Raw genomic sequence first — 10,056 nt, forward strand, 5'->3', positions numbered from 1 at the left:
GATTTTGGGTGGGATCTAAACAGGGCCTAAGTCTGTTGAACTGGTTTCCTAGGTGTCAGATATCTGATGACCTGTACTGCTAGCAGTCCTATCTATTTTATCAATGAATCAATCTTCTATTAGAAAGTGAAAATTCTTTGTTGAAATGTGAGGGGCATTAATACCAGGAACAAATGGGATGCTATAAAGGATAAAGTGGTTGAATCTTCTTGTGGCATTGTCTGTTTTCAAGAAACCAAAAAAGAATTGTGAACGCATCTAGGCTCCTAGTCGGGTTTCGATGATTAATGACGACACGAGATTACTGTGACTAACGTGTGTTTTGCAGAGGCAACTTGAGTTAGGTCATGGTAATGATGATTGTTTGGGCAATTATAGTTTTCATGCCCCTATCGATGGAAATCGTTTCGATTTTCAAAGGATGGACGACAAGTTAAGGACGGACTAATTCTAAGTGTCGTTTGGCGTTGGAGAGACACTTAGAATAGTTTAGAACTTTATTTTTATTTTGTTGTACTATTAAGGGGGGTATGAACTAGTAGCTTGACCTAAGTGAGTCTAATGGGTTAGGTGTGGTGCACACTTGTCAAACTTAGTACTAGGTAGCTCAGGAATGGCCCAAAGATCAATTGGAGTCAACCTCATTCACAAAGAATTTTGAATGGGAAGTGAAGAAGCCGAGGAGCGACCGGACGATGCACAATGATTTGAACCAGACGCGCCTCTAGTCGTATCTGTAGCAGTAGGTCCTCGCTATCAGGGAGGACCGGACGTTGAACAGTAAACGACCGGACGCTGAGTTTGCAGTGTTAGGTCAACATCAGAGAGGGTCTAGAGACCAAAATTCCTGACCGGACGCGTCCGGTGGATGTTGACCGGACGCTGCCAGCGTCAGGTCACTCCAATAGCCTTCCCTGACAGGCTGAGGCCACGTAGCCGTTGGCTACTGACTGGACGCGTCCGGTCACTTCGATCGGTGTGTCCGGTCACCCCGAAAATTACTGAGTTGGATAATAATGGTTATGTTTTAAAGTGGGGAGTATATACTTCTCCTACTCGTCCAACTTAGCTCTCTTGCCCATTTGTTCAGCTGCGAAACACCTTTGGAGTGCAAGGGAGAGCAAGAGCCTAATGGGGTGATTGAGATTTGATAATCCAAGATTAAGGACCTCATTAGTGCATAGGAGTAGCAAATGTGCATCCACCTTTCTCATTAGGCTCATCTTGGTCAAGTGACAATTTGTGCTTGTTATTCTTGGTGATCGCTATCACCTAGATGGCTCGGTGGTGATTGAAAACTTAGTGATCATCCAGCGGAGCTTGTGGATGACCCAAGTCTTTGTGTGAGCGATTGTGGGCGATTCACCGCGATCGAGTGTCAAAGAATCAGTCCATAGGTCCGTGCGCGGATCAAGGGAGAGCTACACCCTTGAGCGGGTGCTCCAATGAGGACTAGTGGGGAGTGGCGACTCTCCGATATCTCAGAAAAGCATTGCTGCTTCCTCTCCTTCTCTTTACTTTGAACATTTATATTTGAGTAATTCAATTCATGTCTTTACATTCTTAGAATTGCCATGCTAGGGTAGAATTGGAATCTAGGGTGCAAAACTTTTGTACGGTAGAATAATAGAAACACTTCTAGACACAAGAAGGTGAAATGGGCTAAATGTAGGGCTTAATTATTGAAAGAAATTTAGAATTAGCCCAATTCACCCCCCCTCTTGGGCATCTTGATCCTTTCAATTGGTATCGGAGCCTCGTACTCCTTAAATTAGGCATAACCGCCTAGAGCAAGATGTCTCACAGGGATGAACCCCTTCCTGTCTTTGAGAGAGATGATTTTCCTTATTGGAAAATTTGCATGAAGGCGTACCTAGAGGCTTTAGATATTGGAGTGCTTAGAGCCGCCTCACACCTAAGGATCCCGTCAACCTTCAAGGTGATGAGGTTCACTACGAGAAGTGAAATGCAAAGGCTAGAAACACTCTTTTTAGAGGCCTTTGCAAGGATGTCTTTAACCGTGTGTGAAACCACAAAGATGCCTATTCACTATGGTCGGACATTTGTGCGCTCCATGAGGGAACCAAGAGTGAGCGTGAGGAACACTATTACCTTGTGATGAAGAAGCTTAATTCATTGGAAATGCTTCCTAGTAAAAGTGCTAATGAAATGTATTCACGCTTGAATGTTCTTGTAGAGGAGGTCAATGGGCTTGGACTCACTCAAATGCAACCATCCGATGTTCTGAGAAAGATCTTGAGTGTCCTCCCTATTGACAAGTATGGGCATATTGTGACGGTGCTTCATCAAGGTGATCTTTCCACCGCTACGCCAACTCAAATATTGGAGAAGATCAATGCACATGAGATGTACATGCATATTACTCCACAAGATGGCTCTTCTTCCACCAAGAAGAAAGATTTGGCATTCAAGGCTAGCCAAGAGAAGAGAGGCAAAGCAAAAGTTGATCATGATAGCTCAAGTGATGATGAGATTGATGATGCAAGCCTTGCTCTCAAGGTGAGAAGAACCATCAAGATGCTCAAGAAGCTAAACAAGAATGGTGTCAAGTTTGATGGCAAGAAGAAGAAATTTTTCACTAGTAGTAGAAGGAAGCCCATCTCCAAAATAGATTGCTATAATTGTGGAGATCTTGGTCATCTAGCTCATCAATGTCCCAAACCCAAGAAAGACAAGTACAAGGGCAAGAAAGATGACTCAAGTGATGGTGATGATGAGAAGAAGAAGAACAAGCCATACAAAAAGAAGGATGGCAAGAAAAAGGAATTTCACAAGAAGAAAAAGAATGGCAAGACCTATATTGTTGGTGATTGGCTCACGGACATCGAATCATCAAGTGTCTCATCCGATGATTAAAGTGAAAATGAGAAGGAGAAGGTGGACGCCCTTGTGATTGGTTCCACACTATCTCCACCGATACCGCCATCACCATCCTCTACACATCTATGCCTCATGGCCAGGGGTGAACGAAAGGTACAAAATGATGATGATAGCAGTGGTGATGACAATGCTAGTGATGATGAGAATGGTAGTGATAGTGATGAGGAATTTGAGTCACCTTCTTATGATGATCTTGTCAAATTGCTAAACCAATACACTAAAATCATTAGAAAGATAAGGGCAAAAAATAAGAAGCTAGAACTTGAGGATGATTCACTCTTAGCAAAGTATGACATAGCAAAAAAAAACTAGTGATGAGCTTAGAGAAGAAAATAAAATTGTGTCATCCAAACTCAAGGAGCTCAAAACCTCTAAAAGGGAGCTTAGAGAAAAACATGATAAACTTGAGGAGATACACAATGAGCTCACCACTAGTTACAACTTGCTAAAAGAAGAGGACACAAATCTCAAGATTAACCATGACAATCTTGTTCTTTCTCATGAGTTATTGTCAAATGAGCCGCAAGATGCTACTAACAATGTTGTTAAGATTGATATAGCTACATCATGTGATGACTTGATTGTTGAGAGCATTGGGCAAGGTTCTAGTAGCAAAGGTAAGAAGGTGGTTGAGTTCGACAACTATGATGATTATGTCAAGCTCAAGAATAAAAATGAAAAGCTTAAGAAGAATCTTGAAAAACTATCGACCACAAACACAATTGTGATAGAGAATCTTGACAATGAACATGATATGACCCTTGAGAATGAGATGCTTAGAGAAGAGAACAAGACACTCAAATTGGAGAAAGAACATCTCAAGACCGGTTTGAGCAAGTTCGCAAGAGGCCAATATCTCCAAAGTGAGCTACTTATTCACACCATGATAAAGATGGATAGAAGTGGTATTGGGTTCTTGGCAAATCAAGAGAAAAAAAGCTCAAGCTCAACATCAACAACAATATAAGTCAAAGCCTAAGCCAAAGAGATGCTTTGAGTGTAGACAAGAATGTCACTTTGCTCATGAGTGTGAAACTCCACCACCACACCCCTTGCCCAAGCATGCTAGAGCCTTTGCTTTCAATGCTCACTACATGCTTAGAAAAGATTATAGTGAAAAGATGAAAGTCATGTTCTTAGGTCCACCCAACAAGAATAGGCCTAAGCAAATTTGGGTTGCTAACTCACTAGTTGAGAAAGTCAAGGGCCCTCATCAAGTTTGGGTCCCTAAACAATAAGCTTGATCTCTTGTATGTGTAGGTGAACTACATCACCATGAAAGTCATTGGGTTATTGATAGTGAACATATGACCGGTGATCCTCGTATGTTCACCACACTAGATGAAGAAGTAGATGATCAAGAAAGGATTACATTTGGTGACAATTCAAAGGGCAAAGTACAAGGGTTGGCCAAAGTTGCAATATCAAATGATCACTCAATATCAAATGTGCTATTGAAAGATCCTTGTGTGGTTTTGGTAATTGAGTGACAACCTAGGTGGACTAATTGTGTTTATGTGAGATACAAAGGTGATTAGTCCACAGGTACATGTGTGTGAGCAACATATGCCATGAAGGTAAAAATGGCTTGGAGATGTTGCAAAGCTCACACATGTGATGACGAAGGAGCTCATTGCAAATGAGACATGACATTGAGTCATATGATCAAGGTGGAGAAGATCAAGACAAGACTTGGATTGATGGATCGGTTGCAAGCGTGAAGGGCAAGTCAGAGGCTTTGGAGCGATGGACCACGTGGCGGTGAAGCTTAAGCAAGACTTGGCACCGATGGATGAAGGCAATGGTGAAAAGCAAGTAAAGTCAAGATCGATGAACCAATATGGTCACGTGATGATATGAAATGGATCATATCATTTTGGTGATTGGTTGGTGCATGTGTTGCATCAACATTGGAGGAGATGGAATAGAATGCGCAAGGCAAAGGTATAACCTAGGGCATTTCATTTCACCGGTCATAGGTGTGTAGAGAAGTTGATGACCAGGTTTAGGATAGATGGCCGTACTATCAAGAGGGGCAAACTTGTTTGCATATCGGTCATCTAGTGCCACTCGTGTGATCTAACTTTGCATTGTCGCTAGGATCGTGTGGTGTGGCAAGTTGAGTGGCTAAATCCTTTGGAAAATGATTGTGAAAATGCTAACACACATACACATGGTGGTGTTGGCACATTTACAAAGGAGATGAAGTTGGAGTTGATGTGGATCAACTCGGCGATGAAACAGAGGCGAGAAGGGTTCGAAACTTCACCGGCGGAGTGTCCGCCCGTAGAGTGCGGATAGTCCGATGGTGCCACCGGCGCCTTGTACAGAAAAGATAGGGTTTCACAGAGTGCACCGAATGCTGGGTGGGTGTGTCCGGTCACGTTGGTGTGGCGGCGCATAGAGGAGACAGTGAGTGATCGGACGATGGGCGAGTCCGGTCGGGGGTGACCGGACGCGTCCGATCACGAGTGGAACCTTACTAGAAGTGACCGAATGATGGGGTCCTATGTCCGGTCATACACTGTGCAGTGTCCGGTCATAACTTAACCGTTGAGATCGAGCGCTCAGTATTTGAAGCGATGGATGATGTGGCAGCTATCCGTTGACCAGATGCTGGCAGGGTGCGTCCGGTCGTCCTGAGTTTTGCCCAGTGAAGGGGTAACGGCTAGTTTAGCTCGTGGGGCTATAAATAGAGGTGGTCTTAGCCATGGCTGGGGCTGAGCACCTCGGGGGACTTTGTGTCCATGCTTGAGAGTGCTTGGGAGCCCTCCATCTCACATATACTTGATAGTGATCATTCGATTGTGTGAGAGAGCGATTCTAGTGTGATTGCATCGTGAGGTTGCATCGAGTGGCACTAGGTGATCGAGTTGTAAGCCGGTGGTGCTTGTTACTCTTGGAGGTTGCCACCTCCTAGATGGCTTGGTGGTAGTCCTCATCGAAGCCCACAAGAAGCTTGTGCGGTGCTCTAGAGAAGAGCTTTGTGTGGGGCATTATGCTCGCCCCACGGGAGCCATGAAGAGCAACTCTAGTAAAGCGTGTCATTGAGCTACCCTCACTTTCAAGGTAGGTTCTTGCAGTGCCCGATGTGCGGGCTTGGCGGGTGATGCCAATTAGCTGTCGAACCACCAAGTGAGCGGTCGACACAACAGGGACTAGGGTGTTGGCAAGAACGTGAACCTCGGGAGAAAAATCACCGTATCAACTTTGGTCTTCCCATTGGTTTGCATCCTCATTACATAAGCTTGTAATTACTTTCATATACATTGTGCTTGTGTAGTTGCTCTTGTAATTAGTTTGCTTGTATAGCTCACTAGTTACCTTCTTGCTTGTGTAGCATAGAAGCAGCTCCCTCGCGTGACTAATTTGGTTTATGTAACCTGGTTAGTCACATTGCTTAGTTTGTGTAGCTAAGTATTTACGCTCTCTAATTTGGCATTGGTTGCCTTATTATTGAGCATTGCTAGTAAGCCTAGGTGGCTTTGTGCTTTTGCTTACTAGCATGTGTAGGAGCTCCCTCATTGCTTAAAGTACTAGTGGCATAGGTTTGTGTGACCTTGCTTTTAGAATTGGTTAGGTGAGCTCTAGCTAGCCCAGCACCTTAATTCCTTTATTAGGATCTTTGTAAGGTGCTAGAAAACATAGAGAGAGGGGTGTAGTCTTGACTAGACCGATAGATTTAATTCCGCATTTGTTTCGGTTAGCCAGCGCGATTAAGATTTAGAAATGACTATTCACCCCCCTCTAGTCACCATCTCGACCTTACAAGTGGTATCAGAGCTGGGTCTCTCATTTGTGATCTTCACCGACCCGAGAGGATGACGGCTTATGGGCTAGATGTTGATTGTCCACACATTTTTGATGGCACACACTTTACAAGATGGAAAAATTGGATGATATGCAATTTTAAGTTTATTTGCCCTCAAATGTGGTGGATGGTAGATGTAGGCTTTTCTCATGTGTTGGATGAATATACTTTAACTCAAGCATAAGAGAAATGCCTAGATCTCGACATCCAAGCTACTAACATCATGTATAGATCCTTGCATGATAACATCTTTGGAGAGATCATTGACATGAAGACCGCCCATGAGATTTGGAGTTATCTCAATGAGAGGTATGGGACGGTCTCCAATGATGATGATGAGCCCAAGAAGAAGGCGCATGAGTGTGTCGAGCATGATCACAATGTGGTGATTGAGAAAGATTGCTCCACCTCATGGTCAAGTGATGATAATAATGATCATATCACAAGATCACTTGACAAGATTGATGATGATGCCATAAGTGAAGCCAATGATGATGCTACTCCATGCACACTTGATGGTGATAATGATGGATCATGCTTGGGGTATGAGAGTGATGTTTCTTCAAGCTCTCCAACTACACCACATTGCTTCATGTCACAAGGTGACACTAAGGTATCTAATGCAAATGTGATTGATCTTGATTCATATGAGGAGCTTCTAGATAGATATGGTTGCATGATCAAAGCTTTAGAAAAAGAGATGGCTAAAACCGAGAAATTGAAAAATGAAACTCTTTTTCTAAAGAACACATGTGAACAACAAAAGCATCTACTTTAAGTTACTACTTGTTCACATGAGGAGCTAAAATTGGCTCATGAGGAACTTAGTGTTGCTCATGATAACTTGGTACAAGACCATGCTTTTCTCACTATGGAGATTTCTAATGGAAAAACTAAAACTAGTGAGATCTCATCATATGGGTCAATTGATCAATCACATATTGTTGCTAACCCTTGTGATATAGGCAAGAAGCATGTATCCACCTCTAGTGATGATTTATTAGAAATGCCATGTTCTTCACAATTAGATGCTTGTTCTACTTCTATGTCTTGTGAGACTAACCTTTTGAAGGAGAACAATGAGCTCAATGAACAAGTGAAGAAATTGAGCAACAAGTTAGAGAGGTGCTACAACTCTCAAGTCACCTTTGAGCATATCTTGAAGACTCAAACAAACTTTGGTGACAAGAGTGGTGTCGGCTTCAAGACTAGCAAAGTCAATCATCAAGAAAGCCGTAATGACATAAGTGGCATTGGCTTCAACAAGAGCAAGATCAAGGGCAAAAGATGGGATAAGAGAAGATATAAAAGAGAGATGAAGAAGCAAGAACAAGAGAAGCTCTCTCATTTCATGTGCTTCAAGTACCATAAAGTGGGACATCTTGCAAATGGTTGCTCCAATGAAGAAAAGCTCAAGTTGAAGAAAGAAGAAGAGAGGCTAAGGCATGTTAAGTGCTTCAAGTGTCGCACATGGGGTCATGTTACCTCAATGTGCCCAACCAAGCAATTGGTGAAGCCTTAACCAAAGCCACAAGTTGAGCAAGAGAGGACACCCCAAGAGTAAGTCAAGATCTATCATGAAGATGGTGGTGACTTGATGACGATGAAGAAGAAAACAAGAAGGGATGGAAAGGCAAGGCATCCAATGCAAACTCAAGATGCCAAGATGATGAGCAAGAATGAAGATGAGAAGAAAGATTATGCTCACATCAAGTGCTTCAAGTGTGGAAATACATGACACTTTGCCTCTAAGTGTCCTACCAAGCTTGAGAAGAAGGCTCAAGCAATCCATGAGAGGCAAGGCAATGGGAAGCACCACATGAGCAAAGAAGAGAAGGCTCAATCAAAGAGAAAGTGCTACTCATGCCGGGAAAGGGGACACATGGCACATTCATACCCCCTAGGTAATATTTCTAAGCTTATTTCAATTTTTTATAATAATATGTTTAGAAAGGATGGCAATGGTACCTCATTGGTTGCAATTGCAAAACATCCCGCTGCTCATATTAGGGCTTTGCCTAAGTATGTTGCTCCAAACTTGAGAGGACCCAAACTTATTTGGGTACCATCAAAACGTGGATGATTGTTTGTAGGTATCATTGGCATTGGAGACTTGATTCAATTGATTTCATATTGATCATCATATGTTGAGTCAAGTTATGAAGCCTAGTGCATATCCAAACCCAATGCCATGATAATTGAGTGAAGTCCAAATGTGTTACATCATACAAGTGCTATAATTCAAGTTGTTGGTGATTCATTGGATATATTTGATGGCTTGCAAATAATTGAGTTGAAGCTTGCTAGTTGGATGATCATGAGCTAACCAAGGTATATCTCTTATTGATCATTTCATTTGGGTGCATATGAATTGATTGCATTGGATAAATATGCAATGTTGCTTGCTATAAGATGTTTAAATGGATAAATTGATTAGTAGTCAAGTTTGGACTGATTTGTGTTGGATAAATTCATAAGATAACATTTAGTAAGTAGATTGAATGGATTTATGTCCTATGAAAGCATTCAAACATGTTGGTTTCAAGTTTGATTCACATTTGATGAAGTATAGCTCAAGTGATTGAAATATGTCCTATATGAAAAAAATTGAGCTAGCTGTGATCTTAGCCATGTTTGAGTAATCAAAACTTATTGGATTGGTATAAAAATTGGTGTACATGCTCTAGACTTATGGTATAAGATGCTGTATAATTTTCATGAGAATTGGATAAGAAATGCTTCGGTTTTGGAGTGGATCTTGTCAGCTATAGTGCAATAGTTTTTCAGCATATAGCAGTGGTGGAAGAATTGAAATCTAGTAGCAATCTAGAAGTCAAATAATGTTCAAATTTTTACAACTGCTAGATAACCTAGTGATACACATGTCCACAAAATTTCGTGGTATTTAGATTTGTACATTGGGTGATATGCATTTTTCTTTGAAGAGTACAAAATATACCAGAAAAGTGACAATTATTGGATTTATTTGGAGTCACTTTGATTGAAAGGTCCTCAAGTTGGAAACATATTTATAAGTAATTGAGGCACCTAAGTTTGTTATTGAGATGATCTAGAAGCATGACAAGCAAAGAGTACAAGGACATTTGATTGTGGAGTGTACTTTGCACACTTTTGGTACTCAAGATGAAGATCAAGATCAAACTCAAGTTGAAGATGAAATTTAAGTTCTAGATGTGAATGGAGATCATTTGGTAAAAAGAAAAGGACTTAAACAAGTAGAAAGAAAATGACTTAAAGAAGGAATCAAGGTTACTCATAAAAGTTAAGTCCATCACTTGGATCAATCAATCAAGTTAGTTCAAGTGAGTGTCAAAAATGGTTCT

Source organism: Miscanthus floridulus, chromosome 16, assembly GCF_019320115.1.
Source record: "Miscanthus floridulus cultivar M001 chromosome 16, ASM1932011v1, whole genome shotgun sequence".
NCBI classification, from domain to species: domain Eukaryota; kingdom Viridiplantae; phylum Streptophyta; class Magnoliopsida; order Poales; family Poaceae; genus Miscanthus; species Miscanthus floridulus.